The sequence below is a fragment of the Vanessa tameamea genome, chromosome 22 (genome assembly GCF_037043105.1).
Source record: "Vanessa tameamea isolate UH-Manoa-2023 chromosome 22, ilVanTame1 primary haplotype, whole genome shotgun sequence".
NCBI classification, from domain to species: Eukaryota; Metazoa; Arthropoda; class Insecta; order Lepidoptera; family Nymphalidae; genus Vanessa; species Vanessa tameamea.
Window position 1 is genome coordinate 6,397,963 of NC_087330.1, and position 20,246 is coordinate 6,418,208.

Consider the following 20,246-nt stretch of genomic DNA (forward strand, 5'->3'; position numbering starts at 1 on the left):
AGTATTAGGACAGGTATTAATTTATCTGGAAGAATATTTTTCAAGTTAAAGCTTCTGATACGAATAAAGTGAGCTTAGACTTTGATAAAAAATTATCAATAATTTCACCAATATTATAAGAGTTTTTTCTTAGAGTATAAATTAAATAAATAATAAAACTCACTGTTCAGTGATAAGAATAAGGTCTTTGTAAAATGTTTTTTATTAAAGAAACAATTCTAATTCAATAAACAAAAACGTGTAAATATCGGAGTGCAATGGTTTTGGAACTCCTAATGTCTAAGGTTCGTATGTTGGTAGTGTGTACAGGACTGCAGTAAATTTATTTTGCATCGTCTAATATCGTATTTACGAAGAAAACCGACTTATCGTGAGGGTATATATGTGTAGAGGCGATCTTAGTAAATTGTCATAACGATTCGTACAGAAAAATTCACGAAATTCAAGTGTTATTTTGTAAAACTAAAAATGATGTGGGGTCATATCTTCTATGTGTATGTAGCCTCGTTTGTCGTAAGTGACGTAATTATATGCTACCTTTTTCGTAGCGTTAGGCCATTAGGCCACGTATTAGTTCGCGATAAAGTTCAAATTGCAATGTTTTTGGGCAACATTACTGTCGTTAATCGATTTTGTAAAGTAAAATAGGATTGTTTCCGATACTTGCGGATGCTCAATATTTCTTCTGAATTTGTGTTCTTTACAATAATATCAAATTGCCACCAAATAGAGATTTTAAAATTGTTTAACGTTTTTAAAATTGAATTCTTGTCATCATTTACTAGAGAGCGTCATTTGCGTTCGGATAATTGTATTTTTTTTATTTTTAAAATTACCTATTTATGTCTTGAATCTTTTGAAAAACTAAAAACTGTTTTTTTTTTGCAAGAAATGACGCCTAACATCTATCGGATTGTAAGTTTCAAAATGTCTTTAAAAATATTTTATACATAAAACTTACATCCAAGACCACTGTAGCCGAGATTTCCTATACCACCAAATGGTCCGATATCTGAAAAAAAATGTAAAATGCACTTAGGATACATTACGTTACTATTTGCGATTATTTTTTTATTCTTGGCGTCTACTTGTCTCATTGCTGGGCTATGGCCTCCCCTCTCTAAATAGAAGCATATTCCCACACGCTGCTCCGATACGGGATATACATATGACATATTTTTATCTTACACATGCAGGCATATTGACAACGATTTCCTTAACTATCATCATGAGGTGATATATAAACACAAAAAAGCTCATAAAAATTGGGTGTATGGCAGGGCTTGAACCCGTAATCATCGGTTAAGATTCACGTATTCCAACTCCTATGCTTTGTTGGCGTAAATATATATAATTTGTATGATCTTTCTAAGTATGGACACCATATAAAATATTATATTTACTATAATATGTTAAGTCCTTTTTTCAATCTACCGATTTTTATATATCTTCGTTAATTTTATATTATTATCAAATAAAAAAGACAAAATATACTTACTACTTTGTGCGATGTTTGCAATGTTACCGATTGAGTCCCCACCTTAAAAAAAAACATTAACGAATACATAATTACAGTTACTTTTTCGTTACCACCGGAATAGGCAACGGCGTGTGACGATACAGTCTAATCATTCATCCTAAAATTTTTTAAATTATATATTCTTATCAGAAAAAAAATACTCAGCCTTTTAGACCTGTTCATAATAAAATAGATTGTGAATGAAATGTTACATGCCTACATACATGTTACAAAATATATTTAAAATTAAATATGAAAAAAAAAAAAAATTAAACAGATTTTTAATATACTTATTTCTTATTATTTATCAAAGTAATAATGCTACAAAAACATTATAATTTATACAATTTATAACAATATATTTATTTATATTGCACAGAGCGGTCCCACTATTTTGACAAGAAGATGATTTACGATCGTCACCAAACTTTAAATATATATTTCAATGATACAGAAAAGGAAATATTGCACCTAGCAAACCTCCTCAAGGCTGAAACTAGTTCAGTAAAAAACTGAAAATCGGTTTATTTTAAATTAGACACGATTATGACCTGACCGATTTTAGGCACGTTGGTCAATCTTAAGATATAATGAAATAAAATGAAAATCCTTAATTCGATATAGAATAATTACATCAACTAATCGCATATATAATACTTATTAATAGTTAAAGTACTCACCGATGTTTCCTACAGATCCATCTGAATTATTCAGATCGGCAACTACAACAAAACAAAACCATGATACAGAACCACATAAATTACCCTTTCACAAAATCTTTATAAATCCTAGGTCATTATTAAATTTAACAATATATTATTAATAACCGTGTTCAAGTATCTGCTGTTAATAATAATTTATATTTTTATGAGTGAACCTTAATTAGGCTTAGTCATAGCAATTTTCTTCGGATGTATTTCAGGAAAAACTTATCATAAATCGTAATAAATAACTATAATGAGTACACACGGAAATACGCTTGTAAACACACAACACACATACAAAGGTGTCGTGGGCCAAAGTATTACACTTTTCAGCCTAGTTTTTATTCGCCAAGCGTTTATATTTAAGGAAATAAAATTGTATTCCAAAATTATTACATAAGACGTTATAAAAATAATTTTATTATTAATTATCACAAACAATTACCACTAGGTATCCTCAAGTCATTTTTTGATTTGCTACACGAACAATACACGAACAAGAGCGCAAAACACAGGATCTTACTCATTTTGACCACGGTTGGCTAAATTGTAAAACACATTGTGATAGATTGGTAAATCAGTATATTTATATTCGCAGATATCAGTAATCGCGTGATTCGTTTTTTGGTTCAATAGTAAATATATTTGTTGATAACATAAAAAAAACATATGGATACAGGTTGATGCCTTTAAGTTCAGTATTTTATTTTGTAAAAATATATATGTTTGTATGATATATCGTTGCGTTAACATGTAATCAATTATTCGGTTCAGTAAAGCTTGTAATTATACGATTGCGTTTGTCGATATTTTTCGTGTTGCAAACATAAATTCCTTCTTAATATATGTATATACAAAAGTTGGTTCAATAGTTATTGCATCTTTAACGCGTTCGATGTTTTTATAGACTAAGTTCAATGGCTAAACAATGACATAAGAGAATTTTCTGTAACGGAAATATACAAGGGCGCGAAACCACGTAGGGTAAGTTTACACGCTGTTAGTTTATTTATTTTTTTATTTACTTCATAGTTTATGTACTACTTATATGGATATCATTAAAAAATAGTTAATATGTTTTAAAGTGCCATTGTCTATGGGCGGTGATGACCAGTCACCTTCAGGTGGCAATTTGCCGTCTTATAATACAAAAAACAAGAATATACTAATTAATAATATAAGTCTTTTTTTTAATATTTCATATGTTTTATTTGAACACCTGTATAATATATACATATGTATATCGTAACAATTAATCGCATTGTTAGGTCTAATCTGACACGCGTTTATATGCAAAGTGATTTCATGCCTAAGTACATTATTTGGGCAAACGCAAGGGATGCCAATCATTTTGAATTTTCTGGACACGTTTAAATATTAGCAGGAAATATGTGTTAAAACTGCGTGGATATTACTTGATAATAACCTCGTTGTCCTCACGGATATCCTAATGAGATCCCGTGTTCATTACATATACTTAAAAACTCACGTGACCTTGACAGTCCTTTTTATATCCCTTTAGTGTACAAGTGCTGTTGAGTGAAAGATATTCCACCTGTAATTGCGGATACACTCCAGCATTAGAAAAATTCAGGAAGATATTTATTATTACGGTTTGTAGTTTAATAGTCGTTAAGGAATTTTGTTATGAATACTTTGTTTAACAAATGATAATTATGATAATGTAATTTTGTGAAATATTTAATACGTTGGTGGTACCGTTGCGAATGATAGCAATAAATAGTGTTGTTAGTAAGTAAAATTCGATTTATTGAATGTATTTTATTTAAACAAAAATATTTGATATTTTTCACGGGATTGACCTGTGTTGCAGCACGCTAATATGGTTACTCTATCACACGATCGTTTCAGATCAAGGCTCAATAGATCAAGATTAATAGATTTAATTAACATACCGAAATCTTTGTTTTTGTAAAGTTCATTATTTTATTATAAAAAGGCACTTTTGACCTTTCGAAATTGCATCAACTTAATGTTTAATATATTAACTACGTGTATCTATATAAGATTAAAAAAAATCTACGTTATTCAGCGTTTTAATAAAATCTTTCTCTGGAATTCTTTATTACAATTTTTTTTTTATTTTGAAAACATTTTTTGGCGTAGAGTTGTCAGTTCCAAGCTAAAAGTGACTTATATATATATTTTGAAAATATTGATAACATCTATGTGCCCGTATAATGGAAGCCACCGAATAGAATTGAATTAATCCGAATGTAGTTTGTTCGTATCAATTTCCCAGTTGTTAGTGAAAATATAAATATTTTATGTGAAGTTCATGGGAATTAAGTCAAATCACGAATACTTTAAAATTTCAAATAAATTTAAAATAAAGTATTACTGTAAACGTTTGCATTGATTACGTAACTTATTAAAATCGTGACGTACTGTATTTTTTTTTTATTAATGTTTCGTGGTTAGTTTATAAGGCGACAGAGAAAGAGGATCGGTGTTCAGGTCGAGTCAATGAGATTTATAGAGTGTTTTTGTCAAGAAATTCCTAGTAGAACTTCGGAAAAAATTAAATGAAGAAAATATCCTACAAATTTTTTAAAGGCCGGCAACGGACCTGTAGGCCTCCTTACTGCAGATGCCCATGGACAGTAGACACTTTCCATCATATAAGCCTCCTGGCTGTTTAGGTTAAACCATACAAAAATATAGAAAATTTGAGTAAGAAAGTTGTCAGTGTTCAATTCCTGTGCCTAAAAGGAAGAAAGATCAACCGCAATATGTTTTGTTCTCTATTCGGCCTTATTGGAATGCTATCCCATAGTGATGGAATACGTAGTGCGTAACATTTTTGGCAAATAATATCTCCGTCGCAGTTAAAGATTGCCCACCGTGACTTAAATTCGGTCGAAATGACTCCATTTCGACATTGAATTTAAATTTAATGTATTTATAAAAAAAAATGGGTGCGTGTACTTATATACGCGCGTGAGATGTTTTACTTATTCAGCGTAATTAAAAATAGTTTTTAATTGCATGCAAACAATTAATTACAACAAATAATAATAATCCTTGTAATTAATTGTTTATTTACTTGTTTATTATTTATAATAAAATAACTTATGATAAATGTAAATTTTCACTACTAAATTTGTAATGAAATAAGCATTATAAAAAAAAAATATAGTTATTGCGTCATCCTGTGCGTGCATTACAACGTGTTAGTGCAAAGAAGAATTACTTCGAAAGGAGAAGCGGTACTACTTTTGTAGAAAATATTAATTGTCTTTTTTTATTTAAATATCAAGATAGTCTGTCAAAGCTGAGAACGCGTAGAGTAAAATTGTGGCAGTAATTATCCGTAACGCAAATTTTAATTAAACCACCATAAATAGGTTTAGTTGAATTCAATAATTTGAAAGAAAACTCCATTTAATTTTTTAAGTTACTTTAATTAATTACTTTATTATTGACTACAAAATCATAATGTATGTAATTAAACATTAATTAAAATATAATAATGTTTGAATTTTTTACATTCCGTCGTTTTTATAGATAATATAATTTTATTTGTGAAAAGCCCGCCAAAAATACCCGTTTTTTTTCCACAGATAATATATAATCAATGATAATCCTTCGATTCCAGAAATTATAAACAATTATTTTTTGGTTCGAAATATAAAGTAATCAATGATAAATATTTCTAAAATTCTTGTTTTTACAGATCATTTGCTTGCAGTTATAAAGGCTATTCATTTTTGAATACGGAGAATTCCAATATATACTGTCGAAAATTTTGTCAACAAAATATTATCTGGTTTTTATAAAACCGACTCCAATTTATGTTATTGATAGAAATATATTTTCAACTATTTTATTAAATAAAATAATACGAATAATATTTAAGAGTTTTGCTATCTATTGTAGGAGGAAGCTACTGTATCCCTGAGTGCTGTAGTGAATATATTATATTTATATCATACATGCTAGCTAAGCAATCAAAATTGTTGTCTATCAAATCAGACAGAATACCTGTTAAAATAATATCTCTTGACGATATCACCGATTACAAATTATGTTGAAACAAAAGTTGGATAACTGACTGTAACAATATATGTATATATTTTTATTAATAAATGCATCCGAGCGAAATAGGGGCGGTTCACCAGAACATAATAAAATAAACAAACATTAAATAGACTGGGCTTATTTAGATACGGGTGTAAAAGAACTGAAAAATATTTTCCGCAGATATTGTTACGAAATCCCTAACGGATTCTAACCGAGGGACTATTCAGATTAACATATTTTAAAACGCACCTGTCATTAGTCTGAAGTTCCCACAAGGTGTTAATTTCGAAGTCGTCCCTCTAATCCTTGTCTGACCGTTTTCGGATTAAGAACATTTAATTAAAGATTTTGAAGTATCATGAAACATTTAATCCATGATCGAGAAAACTAACTTACACGATAAAAACTTAGGCTATGTAATAATCAATTTGCTGGAGATTGGAATGATTTGAGAGTTAATTTCAAACAGAAAAGTTTGTTTAAGAATGTCTATTTTTGTGTAATTTACTAATTTTACTGTATAATATAATAACCGTTTTTATCTTATGTTACTCTTACGGGTGAGATTTAATAATAAGGTATATTATATTATTTAAATAAAATAATTATATTATTATACCCTAAAGCACTCAGAAGTAATGTTCCTGCCAGTGAAAAGAAATGGATCAATAGTTCTAGAAATTACAAACAAATAAACCAATTTTACCTTTTTATAGAATTAATGGCGATTTATCGCGATGTTATATACCTTGTAACATCGCGATAAATCTCTACGAAGAATGAAGAATGAAGCGGTGTCAAATCAATTCAATGCTTTTTATAAACGTAATAAATAATTCTATTATTAATATTCATAATGCACAGAAACTTGAATTGAAAGTTAATATGATTAAACTAAGATCTAAAATAAATAACCAATAGAATAACACTATTCGTCTGACCTGTAAATCTATTAAAAATTTCGAATCACATCGCAGAACGTGAGCGTAAAATATCATGATATGATCTACCACAAAATCGACCCGTCCGTGAAGTGAGATCCTGACTCTAATGGTGACATATGTAGGCATTGCTGAGTGACAAAACAAGAATATTAGTAATACTCTTTTTTTTACTGTTTCTCTTAACCGTAAAACATGATTTATAAAAAACGAATTTAGTACGTGATAGCTCAGTGGAGTTTGCAGATATACACTATGTATCCACTGTGTCGACTTGCCATTTTAATCGTACTACCTTAGGATTAAAAAGTATCAAGAACTCGCGGTGAAAATACAAACACCATTACTACCAAAGGGCGATAATAAAAAACGATCCATCCAAAACGTAAAAAGTTGACGTGTGAAAGTTCGGCATATTGTTGGAAATGGATGAGTCGTTATATTAAACCGCGGGGCGCCGCAGTCAATTTCATAAAAAAAACGCTGGAGTGACAAAATGTTGAGCGGATTTATTTTGGATACGGTATTCTGACGTTTGACTTTTTTCAGATGATTTTATTTATTTTTTCTGTTATATTACGAATCGTTTCTATTTTGTCTTTGCTATGTTCTGTTTTTGTTTCATTCTTCTTGTTCTATACTAAATGTAAAATAAAAACTGTACTATCCTCAAAATTCTTTTGCAGATCTCTGATGCTAGTGTATATATATTATTATATACAACTTTTGTATTCTTTTTTTATTATTAATTACACCCAGTTGCTACCTGTGTAGCCACTAATCCGCATTGGAGCAGTATGGTGGAATAAGCTCCAAAAACTTCTCCTCAAAGGGAGAGCCTTAGCCCAGCGGTGCGATATTTCCAGCATATTACTTACCTTTTTTCACTTTATACGCCCACACCATAAACTCAATATATTAGAAGCATTGAAGAAAATGCCAAGCCCTTGTGTCTTTGTATGTAACGCTTATTACGTTTTTCTGTCTCGTCTACCAAGTTACACAATTTCTCTGCTATTTATGTTCCACTATACCACTATACACGGAATGTCTTGTACGTTGTAAAATAAACACGTAATGGATGCTATACAATATGATTATTTTTTATATATAAGATACGTATTACTAGCATCGTTATTTGTATTATTTATTCATAGGTAAAATACATTCTAACACATTTTTGAAGTAAATTTTCCTTTGATTAAATTGTATTTTTTGAAAGAATATAGAATGAAAATAGAACATTATAATAAAATTACTATAAGTACGACAAAAATAAAACGTATTTTATATATAGTCAAGCAAAAAATCGGCCTACGTTTTTTTTTTTTAATAAAAAATTGCCGCATCTCAATTTATTTAGTCAATGTTTAGATAGGAGAAGTTTTTGACTCAGTCATGGTAAAGAGGCTCTTTGTATAAGAGTGCTCTTTTTACGAAGTTATGGCTTCTGAATTAAATTCGCTTTTCTTTAACACCACTTCATCGCGAGGTAACTTTATTGAAGGGTACAAATAAACAAAGTTTAGTTATTTGATCTTTGTGCGACGATTTCTTTTAAACTCTTCTTTCAAGAAATATTTTTATATCGCTCAAATTATTTTTTTAAATTATAACTTAAGTAAACCTAACTATTTATAATATACTAATTTTATGAAAGTTTGTGTTTATGGTGAATATTCATCAATCATTTTTGTTATTAAATATTTAACAAAATATGAGTATATTCCACTTTTGGGCAGGGGCTCATCCCCTCAAGGAGAAAGTTTTAAAGCTTATTCTACCATGCGGGTGGAATAAGCTTTAAGACTAACAACATAACTAGCAATCCTTCTCGACTTCGTACGGTAAATTCATGCAAAGTTACCCCTCCCGTTTAAAGTTGACATTTCCAAAAATCCTTTCTAAGTGAGTGTGTAAACAAAATTAGTAACCATGCTAAAGTTCAAGTCAATCGGACCTATAGTTTCGGAGATCTCGTGATAAGTGGTATTTCGCTCACAAATAGAAAACTATTCAAAAAATTATAATTTAGAATGTTTCACGCAACCTTAGATTAAAAAATAAGAGGATAGAGATATAAATGCAATTATAATAATATTTTATATATAAATACCTACATCTTTTTTTTTTAAATGATAAGTTTCTAACGTGTTATGTAAAATAAAAGTCTTATTTTTAAAACATATGTTAGTGACACTATTAATATTTCGTTTCAGTACATACTAAATTGTATTTTTTTAAGTGATAACTTCTTATGGGACACCGCTTCGTTACGTAACGCGTTACGGCCCCAGTCTCTCTGGCTTCCCTTTTTCTTACTCATGTTCAACAAATTTATCACTTCTTTCGGGCGTCCCGAGACTCATTTTATTTATTTATTTTAAATCAAGTGCATAATGTCTAAATAGAAGACCTTAATTGAAACGACACATGTTTTACTCGCATTATTTACTAAGTCCAAGTATTTTAATACCAACAAATACAAAATGGTCAAGGTTCCAGCGATTCTTAACGTGTAATTTTAACTTAACATTACATTACTAATGGAGCGTGAACGGAAGAATTAAAAAGATTTAAAAGTCTACCCTTAACGCTTTTTATTACGAACCTTGGAAAAACAATAAAAACGCACGTTAATGTACCGCTGTATTTTGTTCATTACAGGTTTTAACGTCAGTTAGAGATAAAAATATTATAAAGAAAAGTAACACCCTGTAAAGTTTGTATGGGCTAAGGCCTCCTTTGAGGAGAAGGTTTGGATTCCACTACGCTGCTTCAATATGGAATGGTGGATAAACATATGGCAGAATATCGTTAAAATAAGGCACATGCAGGTTTCATCACGATTATGGATTTATTAATATTTTATGTTTTCTTAGTTAATAATATTAAAATCTTGTTTATTATTATCTTGTGGATGGATATAGAGGTAGGGAACGACCAAAGAAACGATGGATGGATTGTGCGAAAGACGGTTGGCTAGAAATAATGTTACTTGTGAGATGACGTCAGACAGGGAAGAAGAAGTATGGAAGAAGAAGACATGCTGCGCCACCCCAAATAAAATTGGAATAAGGGCAGGAGGATGATGATGAGTTTACTAAAATTAAAAATGAATTAGTGAAAGTGTTTATTTAAAATCATTGGAGAGCGTTTATTTTTCAGTCGTGTCGGATTTGCTCTCCCACCACATGAGAGTAAAGGAATAGAGAATTCACCTGCGTTTGCGCACAGACTTGAGCATCATAATATGTCCTGTGTATTTGGCTGGTCTCCCTTGAGATTCGCTGTCGTGGCCGAAATCAGTCAGGACGACGAAGAGTATAGACTGACAGGCTCGCAAAAAAACAAGAGAAGTATTATGTCTAATATAAATTAGACACCTAGTTGGACGGACAGCGATAAGAGCAACCATTAAAGCCTTCACTTGTATAATATTTTTTTGTTTATTTATAATGACAATTAACGATAAAATATTTTCAACTTAAATTAATTACCGTCCAATGATCTGGCAAATCCGACGTGTTCCAAAGCTAAAGGCATTAATTAGCCATTGTAATTAATTCTTATTAACTCGGACAAAGCGTTTAATGAGAAAGCATGACTCGTGTTAATATTATGTTATCTTTAAAAGATAAACTGAATTGGAATCGCTTGTTTTTATAACTATCTATATATATACTTATTTAGTTTGTCTGTCCGTTACACTAAGTATGATTTTTTTAAATATAACGATGATCAATATCTTGAATTAGTACCGCACAAAATAAAAATTAGCACATTTTTTGCCGACTTAACTTTTAGTCTTCTCAGGCACAGACTCATACTAGTGTATGGCGATCCTTAAATGAGGAGGGGCGCGCCGTCGCGAGTGATTAAATCTATATTTATATTATATAGAAATGAATGATCATATTTTGATGAACTGGAATTTGACTTCCAAGATACAGGTTACCCTAGTTTAGACGTCAATAGAATAATTTTGAGTATCAACTATAATTAGCTTACATCCTTTCATGTACCTAGTTTTTTATATTATTATTGAGTTTTTATTTATGTTTATTTTTTTTCGTTTTTCCTTTATTTAGTAATATAAAAACTCTTTGTAAAAAAAACAACATTAAAAGGAAAACTTCTTATTTAAAATCTAAATTTTTATTTATTTTAGAAGCATTACACTTGCTTATTGATTGTCACAAATCTTTTATTTGCGGCCAGCTTATGTTAAGTGGTCACCACTAGCCATAGTCATTGGTGGTCATATCAAATTTTAATCACATCTTAACATCACCATTGCGCTACCAACCTGGAAACATAGATGTCCCTTGCCGCTGTAGTTGCACTGGCACCCTTCAAACCGGAACACAACAATAAGCATTCCTGTTTTTTTTTTTAATGTTATATGTGGCAAACGAGCAGGAGGCTCACCTGATGGAACTGACTACCACTACCACCGCTACCACCGCCCATGGACATCTGCAACACCGGGGGGCTTGCAGCTGCGTTGCCGGCCTTTAAGGAAGGAGTACGCTCTTTTCTTGAAGGTTCCCAAGTCGTAACGGTTCGGAAAAACCGCCGGCGAAAGCTGGTTCCACAGAGTGGTTGTGCGAGGCAGAAAATGTCTTAAAAATCGCGCTGTTGTGGATTTTCGGACATCTAGGTGGTGCGGGTGAAACTTAAAATTTTGACGAGATCTCCGAGGGTGAAATTCAGCAGCCGGGATTAATCCAAACAAACAAATGTTTGGCGGTAGAATATTTCACGAGTGCGTAGTACCTACCCAGACGAACTTGCACAAAGCCCTACAACCAAGTAAGTGGTCCCTACCACTTCATTCCTCAAAATCTCTGATCTAAAAAAATCGGGAAAGAAACTCGGCAAATTCTGAAATAGTTATTTATATTTTAGTCTAACATTCTAGACGTATAGTTATGATAGCACTTCTGGTTATAAGTAGGTATATAGTGATGTGATTACTCACGGCGAAGCGTGTCGAGCCGAGGACGCAATTATATTTATTATTTAAGCGACAGCCATTGCAGCCGGATTGTCTCGTTGGTTATTTAACACAGCTGTTTTCATGCTCATTGTTCAATGTTGAACATTTCGTTGGGCAATTTGTTATGTTTAAAATTATAAACGGATTGCTTTCACTAAACGTTTAATCCTGTGTTTTGTGATAAGACCTGATATTCCTGATAGTACTGTAATTAACTTATTAAAGTTAATTTATTTATCTAGTAACTGTATTTATTTGGAAATGGTTTTATTGCTTCGCAATGAACTCATTTTGAAAAATTCCACATATCACAATTTTGTACGGCATGTTTCAATAAAGGTATTTAAAAATATGTTAATTAGTAGTAGTGTCAGAATTATGATACGATTAAAATAAATGAATTAATTTACTTTAAAATATTTAATCGTCATTTTGGTTGATCAATTTACGCACAAAACACCGACGAAGTCATAAGTTTACAAATATTCAAAATTCTGCGCTTATTGTTTTAGCAAATATATTAATATGTTAAAATTATAGATCGTTTGTTTCGTTGTGTTTCTTTGATGCGGTAAAAATAGTGAATACTTTTCGCTTCGGAATGTTCTATAACTTTTAACTTTAAATTTCAATTCGTTTGATGAAGTTTAGTATTTATTTCGATGTTCAATATAACATAGGAAACGTTTGAAATTTCCTATGACGTCATATAAGATAAAATCGGAAATTGGTTTTGTTAATGTAATTTGATGTCAAGCCTTCAACCAACAATGGGCCAGCGTGTTGGACTATGGCACCACTTTCCAATAATAAGAACATGCCCGTGTCCAGAATTTCCGATATACCAAATAGGGCCCTACTAATATTTCATTCCTTATAAAAGTTTTTTTTTTCTTTACTTCAATAGCCTACATACTATAAATACATTAAAAATTGAAGAACTTGCATATAATTCGTAAATCCCACCCCTAAATTAAAAAGACGATAATTAAAAGTGCGAATTAAAAAAAAAACAGCCCATATCTCATATAAACTTGCTTAGTAAATTTCATCAAAATCGGTTCAATTAAAAAGCCTAATAATCAGACGGACAGACAGACTTAAATTTCATGGAGTAATATTTTACAAAGTTTTTTTTTATTGATGAGTTTTTAATTTATTAATTGACAAAGAAAATTAATATACAGTAACACGATGTTAGCATAATATGTACTATACAATAATGTATTTACAGAGGCAGTTGTTCAATTATGCAGTGGAACAATTTCTATCATTCTATGCATGTGCTTGTAGTCTCAGAGCCAAGGTGCTGAATAATAAACTAGTGTACTGAACTTAATATTGTATACCTTAATTATATGGGGTTACATCGGACCGCGGCAACGTCTTGAGGTACTCGGCTGAGATTAGACGTCATTACTATTACACACCGATGTATTGTAGAAAAAATTACATGGGAAATTATGTCACGTAATTTTTAAATTATGACGACCTCCGTGGTCGAGTAGTGTGTACACCGGTTTTCATGGGAACGCCACTCCGAGGTCCCGGGTTCGATTCCCGGCCGAGTCGATGTAGAAAAAAGTTCATTAGTTTTCTATGTTGCCTTGTGTCTGGGTGTTCGTGGTACCGTCGTTACTTCTGATTTCCATAACACAAGTGCTTTCGCTACTTAAATTGGGATCAGAGTAATGTATGTGATGTTGTCCAATATGTATTTATTTATATGTATTTATTTATTCTCTCTTTCAATACGAATTAATGATTTTATAAAAATATTAAATGTTTCATAATCTAAACATCGCGTAAAAGGAAACGGTTCATTAAGCCATGCCGTTACAAAAAAGAATTCAACGAAATGCCTGCTTTATAACAATAAAGGAAATTAAATGGCGCCGGCCGGATGACGTGTCGTTACGCAAAAACCGACCGAAACATACGAAAAACGTTTAAAGAACACAATTACGCGTTTTAAATTTTATTACGTAATGTTACATAGTTATACAAAGTTATATCATTATATTATTTATTTATTAGGCAAAAATATCTAACAACGTTTTTAAAATCCACATCGTAGGTAAAATTCACAGCTATACAGCCAATAAAGCTATAAAGACGAAAACTTGTATTACTTATTTATTCAAATAATAAATTAATGCTGTTTATGTAACTGCCGTGCAATATATTATATACAATGAAATCAATTTCGTTTATTCACATAAGAATTATCAACATTAATGCCTTAACTATTTTCAAATAAAAAAAAGTATTTACCGTACAAATCATAAAATTACTATGAAATTCATTATTATTAAAAATGTAACCGGATCGTAAAAGATCGATATGTACGATACGATAATAATGAAACTCAAACACTCAGAAAGGAAGAAATGTATACAAACAAAATCATAAAACTAGGGCGACAGAAAAAACAATGGCTGTATACGATTTTTCATACGTCATATATAAGGCAAACCTTTTGTGTTTTAAGCATACTAAAAACACCGACACTGAAAAGATACAAAAGCGATGTCCTAATTACATTAACAGCCTGTAGTAGCCTGTGTATATTTCCCACTGCTAGGCTAAGGCCTCCTCTCCCTTTGAGAAGAACAACAGAATACTTAGTATTGTTGTGTTCCGGTTTGAAGGATGAGTGAGCCAGTGTAACTATAGGCACATGGAACATAACATGTTCATTCCCAAGGTTGGTGGCACTCTGGCAATGTATGGAATGGTTATTACTTCTTACAGCATCAATGTCTATGGGTGGTGGTGACACTTACCATCAGGCGGCTCATTTTTCCGTCCGCCTAGCTGTTACATAATAAATAAAAATAAATCGAACGCCTTGCAGTTATTTGTACTACCAAAGCGAAGAATATATTTTTTACTTTTTGTGGCCAAATCGTCAATAGAATCTCCAACAAGTCGTTTCGCTTAATAGTTGAAAATTATTTGAATACTTATTTAAAATCGATAAAAATGAACTTATCCGTGTTTTATTACGTAGGTTAGTAATTATTTTAATACGTAGGTATGTTTTAACATTATTTTATGTTAACCACCCAAAATTATCTAGAGTCATGTAAAGTCAGTATGACAGTAATCATTATCAAACTAAAACCAAACAAAATATGTTACAAACGATCATTCAACAATACCACCAGTATTATGCATAGCGGTTTCAGTTACCACCCAATTCGTCGGCTATTCTTCCGCAACACAATTCAGCGAGATAATAATAAGATACCGTTACACAAGGGATTTAATATCTGAGAACCTTGGTTTGACAGCGCATTGAAGTTTAAACAATTTAAGAATAAGTAGGAATAGGAATAACTGTATATTAATAATTTCGGTCTTTATTATCTATGGATAGACTGGACCAGACTGGCAGACTATTCTGTACATCTGCCAACAATTTTTAAAAGACTCTTAAGACACGCAAATCTTGCCAAAATTTCAATGCTCATATTATACAATTTCTCTTACTTAAAAACATCAAGACATTTGATTTTTCTTAATCAAAGTCGCTAGTAAAAAAAACATTCTTGAACCCTGAACGTTCTGAATACAATAATCCGAACCTTAATACCATTAACTCGGCTGCTTGTGTGACGATAAACAAGCGATGACAGTGCAGGACAAATCCACTCAACTAAATTAACTCGCATACTTGCTACTGCATTAGGCTGTCGGTTACAATGACGTGTAACTTGAAAATAATATTTCGTTATAAGAAAAACAATTAAAACAACCATTAAATTGAACCAGAATATTAAAAATAAAATATATTTAAATCTAAACATATAATACGAATTAATGATTTTATAAAAATATTAAATGTTTCATAATATAAACATCGCGTAAAAGGAAACGGTTTATTAAGCCATGACAAAAAAAGCCGTCACAAAAAACACTATTTTTAGATTTATATATTGCCGGTTCAGTGTAGTTTTATAGAATGCAAATTCAATCTAAGGTCAAGATCAGCTCTGAATCATGTATTTAAAAATCTCGTGCTAGTTATGAAATTCTGCCACATGTTTTGATAAGCCGCATTGGTGCAGTGATGTGAGAAATTCTAAGCGGTTTTCTAAAAAAGAAGGAGGCCTTACTCCATTACTGGCAGATTTACCGCTACTTACTCAAACATTCAATCATATATTGCATTCCTAATCTAAATCGTTAAGCTCGTTATAATGAGTATATTTAATATACGAGTATTAGGAAAGAGTAGAATATTTAAAAAGTGATAATATTTTATTTATAACTAGCTAATGTGATGTGTGTTGCCAATATTAATATTATTGCAAACTTTTATTTAACTTGCAATGTTTTTTTTAGGTCAAATCTTGCAAGCTGAACCATATAATCAATTCCTCTTATCCTATGGGGTTGAAAGTTTTGGTTCAGTTCCAATGACAACGCATTGGAATTCAAAAAAATTTGAATTACATATTAGGTAATCCAACAGATTATATTCCAAACTTATAAAATTACATAATAAATAATAAGATATATTTCATAAACAAAACCAAAAACCAGTAATATATTTTCAAACTATCCGTGTATTCTGTTTTAAACGTGTATTGTATCATGGCGTAACAATAATATGCTAAAAATGTTGACAACATAATTCTGCTGTTGCTTCTAAGTTGGTTCGACAGATCCATTTAGGTAACCACCCCTTGACGTAGCAGATCGATTCAATTAGAATACAATTTTCTGATTTTTCGAATCTAACACCAAAATTGATAGAGCGAATAATATATTTTAAAGTTAGACGTCCTGCCCAACAGAGAACCGTTCGTCAGTGTTCGTCGGTGTGATAGACATCCACATGTTTTATTTGTATTTTGTATGGGGGAATCCGATACGGTTCTTTAGTGTAAACCGACAAATGTATTGGATCCTCAGACCTATAGGTTATTGGAAGTGCTATTGCTATAACTATTGAAATACAGCGACACCTGCTCGTAAAATGACTTTACATTATATTCTATGACAGAAACTGCATCTAGATATAGACTTTAGTGTAAATATTTAAAGTACCTAATGATAAACATATTATGACAAAAAATAAATAAATAATTAATTAAATAAATTTAGATTATTTTCTGGCTATCTGGGTACCAGCTACTAAATCACAGCCTCTGTATTAACAGACACTAACATCTTAGATACTGTGTTTGCCAACGCATGTTGACAAGACCATGTTGTACGTTGATCAATCAATTTTCTGTGTTTAACTAAACTTCTAAACGATTGGACCGACTTTGATGACTTTTTTGTGTGTGTTTGCGTGGCGATCGGATTGTTATTTCAGCCGGATGAAGTCAGGGCAAGCTACTAGTATATGACTTACCTAAAATTATATGACATACAAAACAAAATGCAAAATAGGATCATAACGTTGATTGTTGTTATTCAATTCTCTTGGGTAACCTCCATCACAGGGGCAATAATATGAGGGTTTTGAAATAAATTTTACTATTATTTTATTTTAATGTTAAATTTTATATAAGAAAAAAGTAATTTAAAATATATTATTTCTGATATACTTTTTATTCTAAGTTTAGTATCTATTGTGTATTGATATTTATATTTTTAATATGTTGTTTCATTCTTTCCGATTTATTCGAATCGAATTTTCCATCGCAATGGTCACATCGCGTGATATTATTTATATTGTTAATACAAAAACATTATTTATTCATGTCAATTTAATTCATTATATAACAATTTTATTATTATTGATTCCAGCCACCTACTACTCTAATTTTTACGTTTAACATCTTTGATAACCGCAACTATAATCAATTACGACTAGAACCTCTTCAAAAACAAAATATTATTTACTATATTTAAATATTATACTTTGTCTTGGCAAAAATACAATTTTTCTCTTTATATGTCAATATGTATTTTAGTTTTTTACATCCAGCATTCTAAATTATCAACTCAAGTCGAGCAGCTCTTTTACTCGAAATAATAATTTTAAAAAGTGCGTTTAATCCCGGCCGACTAACCGGCGCCACGGCGACGCGACGCGCCGTCTCAGCCCGACGTCTGTGTATCTATTAAATAAGAAAGCATTAGGGGTTGTTTACACATTCAATATATATAATAGTCTGTCTGTTGAACTGTTAGTAGGGTTTTTGTTATAATAGTATAATTAATTTAATATATACATATATTTTTATATTTATGCAGATACGTTACTCTTGATACATAAATATTTAATTATAAAAAAAAAAATCGCTAGTGGTCTGACTAAATGTCATTAAAGATAATTTAATTCTACTATAAACTTTTCTATTGTGGATTAAGGTACGTATTATCTTTGTAACAATAATTGTTTTATGAAAAATATTTTTTATAAATCAACATAGGCCCTTTTTCCAATTTGGAAAAATCTATATTCTGCCTTAAGACCAATAATTTAAAAATAGAAAAACGAAATGTATTTGCATTAATAGACTGAAAATAACAACTACCTTATCAGTTTGTACGTAGATACACCCACATCCGGCAAAGAACGAGCTTTGTCTACGAACCGCTGTTAACTTCCTGTTTGAATGGGTACGCTTTTAACGACTACAACGATCAGAGAATTTTAGTCTTTATTCCCTTCATAAAGAGATTAATATCGCGGATATAGATACATTAAGATTTATGCCTTTACAAATGTTTCATAATACTTCTGTTATGGAAAAGTTGAATTAATGAGCCATTTGTTATTTTGTTATGATGGCACGGTAAATATTACGCACGGAAGAAAAAAGTTACGGATTTTTTTCGTTACGAGTTATATTGACTATATTTCTTAATTTCAAATATAATATATAAAGAATACTTTTCATATACATCACATACCAGTTCAAATTCGATTGCGTAAAAAAATACAAAATAATATTGTTGTAATATTTTATTTTCATATGGTTATTAACAATGCATTTTATAAACTGTCCTAAGAACTAAGCGTTAAGTCTATCTACCAACTCCAGCAAATCTACTTGTATAATTCCATAATCGAATTTAAAACGTTCTAACCGATCGTGAAAAGTTGAAAATCGACTTACGATGTTACGCTATTTTGATGCTTATATCCTTTAAATGTTAAAAATATTGTGGCCATTGTTGCGTATCATGTTCTGACATACCACGAAAGAGCTCTACGTGAGGCGAGTTTTAAAATAGTTCCACGAATACGAAAATAATCCACGGGCTGCTAAATTTGTTTTTTATTTTAATAAACTTGTAAAAATCTAAACGAAAGATAAATCAATTAAGACCTGCTATTTTAAATTAAAGTAGAAACAAAGAAAAATTAACACTTTATTGCAATTTGCACATAAAGACAGAAAAGTTACAAATAATGTAAAATAATACATTTTACTAAAGACCTCCTTGAAGATCGATTTCATTCAATCAACTTTGGGACAGAGAAAACAGCAAGAACATTTTCTCTGCCCCGAGGTTAAGGTACGGTTACGGTATAGGTGTGCAAGTTTAACAAGACAAGGTCAAAATAAAAAATTGTTTAGATACAAAATAACACATGTCCCTATATTTAAATAATAGCTGAACCAGCGGCTTTACCCGCGCGAATTTTATGCAACTTTACACATAGCACACAATTTTTCATCACCCATTTCTCCCCATATCCTTCCCTGGGACTCAAACTAACTCCATAGAAAATTTGATTTCCGGTTTACCGGTTTAAGCATTAAGAGGTTACAGACATATAATACTACAGACGAGTAAAGTAGTAGATCTGTAGTCAGTATACATGTTACTTGCATCCACATTTCGACTGATTAATTTTAGCAATTCATAGTGATAGAGTAATATTATTTCAGTAGTAAAATAATGCAGTCTATATGTGTGTTTATCGGAAGGCAGAGTTGCAGACTCCCTGGCGCCCGCCACTCCGACGCCGAGGGGCGTCTGATACTTAGATACAGAGGGTGTTCATGAATCGAAAATACTACAATCATCACAGTTTTACACTGAGAATAGTGCTTGTG

At 31.0% G+C, this 20,246-nt stretch overlaps 1 protein-coding gene and 1 long non-coding RNA gene across 4 annotated transcripts in view; one reads left to right on the forward strand and one right to left on the reverse strand.

The window, feature by feature from the left end:
* The window catches only part of LOC113396591 (carbonic anhydrase-related protein 10), a 60,332-nt gene that overhangs the window by 9,656 nt on the left and 30,430 nt on the right, over positions 1 to 20,246 (forward strand). The gene's annotated exons all lie outside the window — the stretch shown is intronic.
* Positions 958 to 2,812, reverse strand: LOC135193939 (uncharacterized). 2 transcript variants are annotated; one of them, XR_010309524.1, is made up of 3 exons: positions 2,669 to 2,811; positions 2,200 to 2,241; positions 958 to 1,012 (listed from the first exon to the last, which is right to left on the reverse strand). It is a non-coding gene; the product is annotated as an uncharacterized LOC135193939 (long non-coding RNA). The 2 variants fall into 2 exon arrangements; XR_010309525.1 differs by lacking the exon at positions 958 to 1,012 and adding an exon at positions 1,496 to 1,540 and having other exon boundaries at positions 2,669 to 2,812.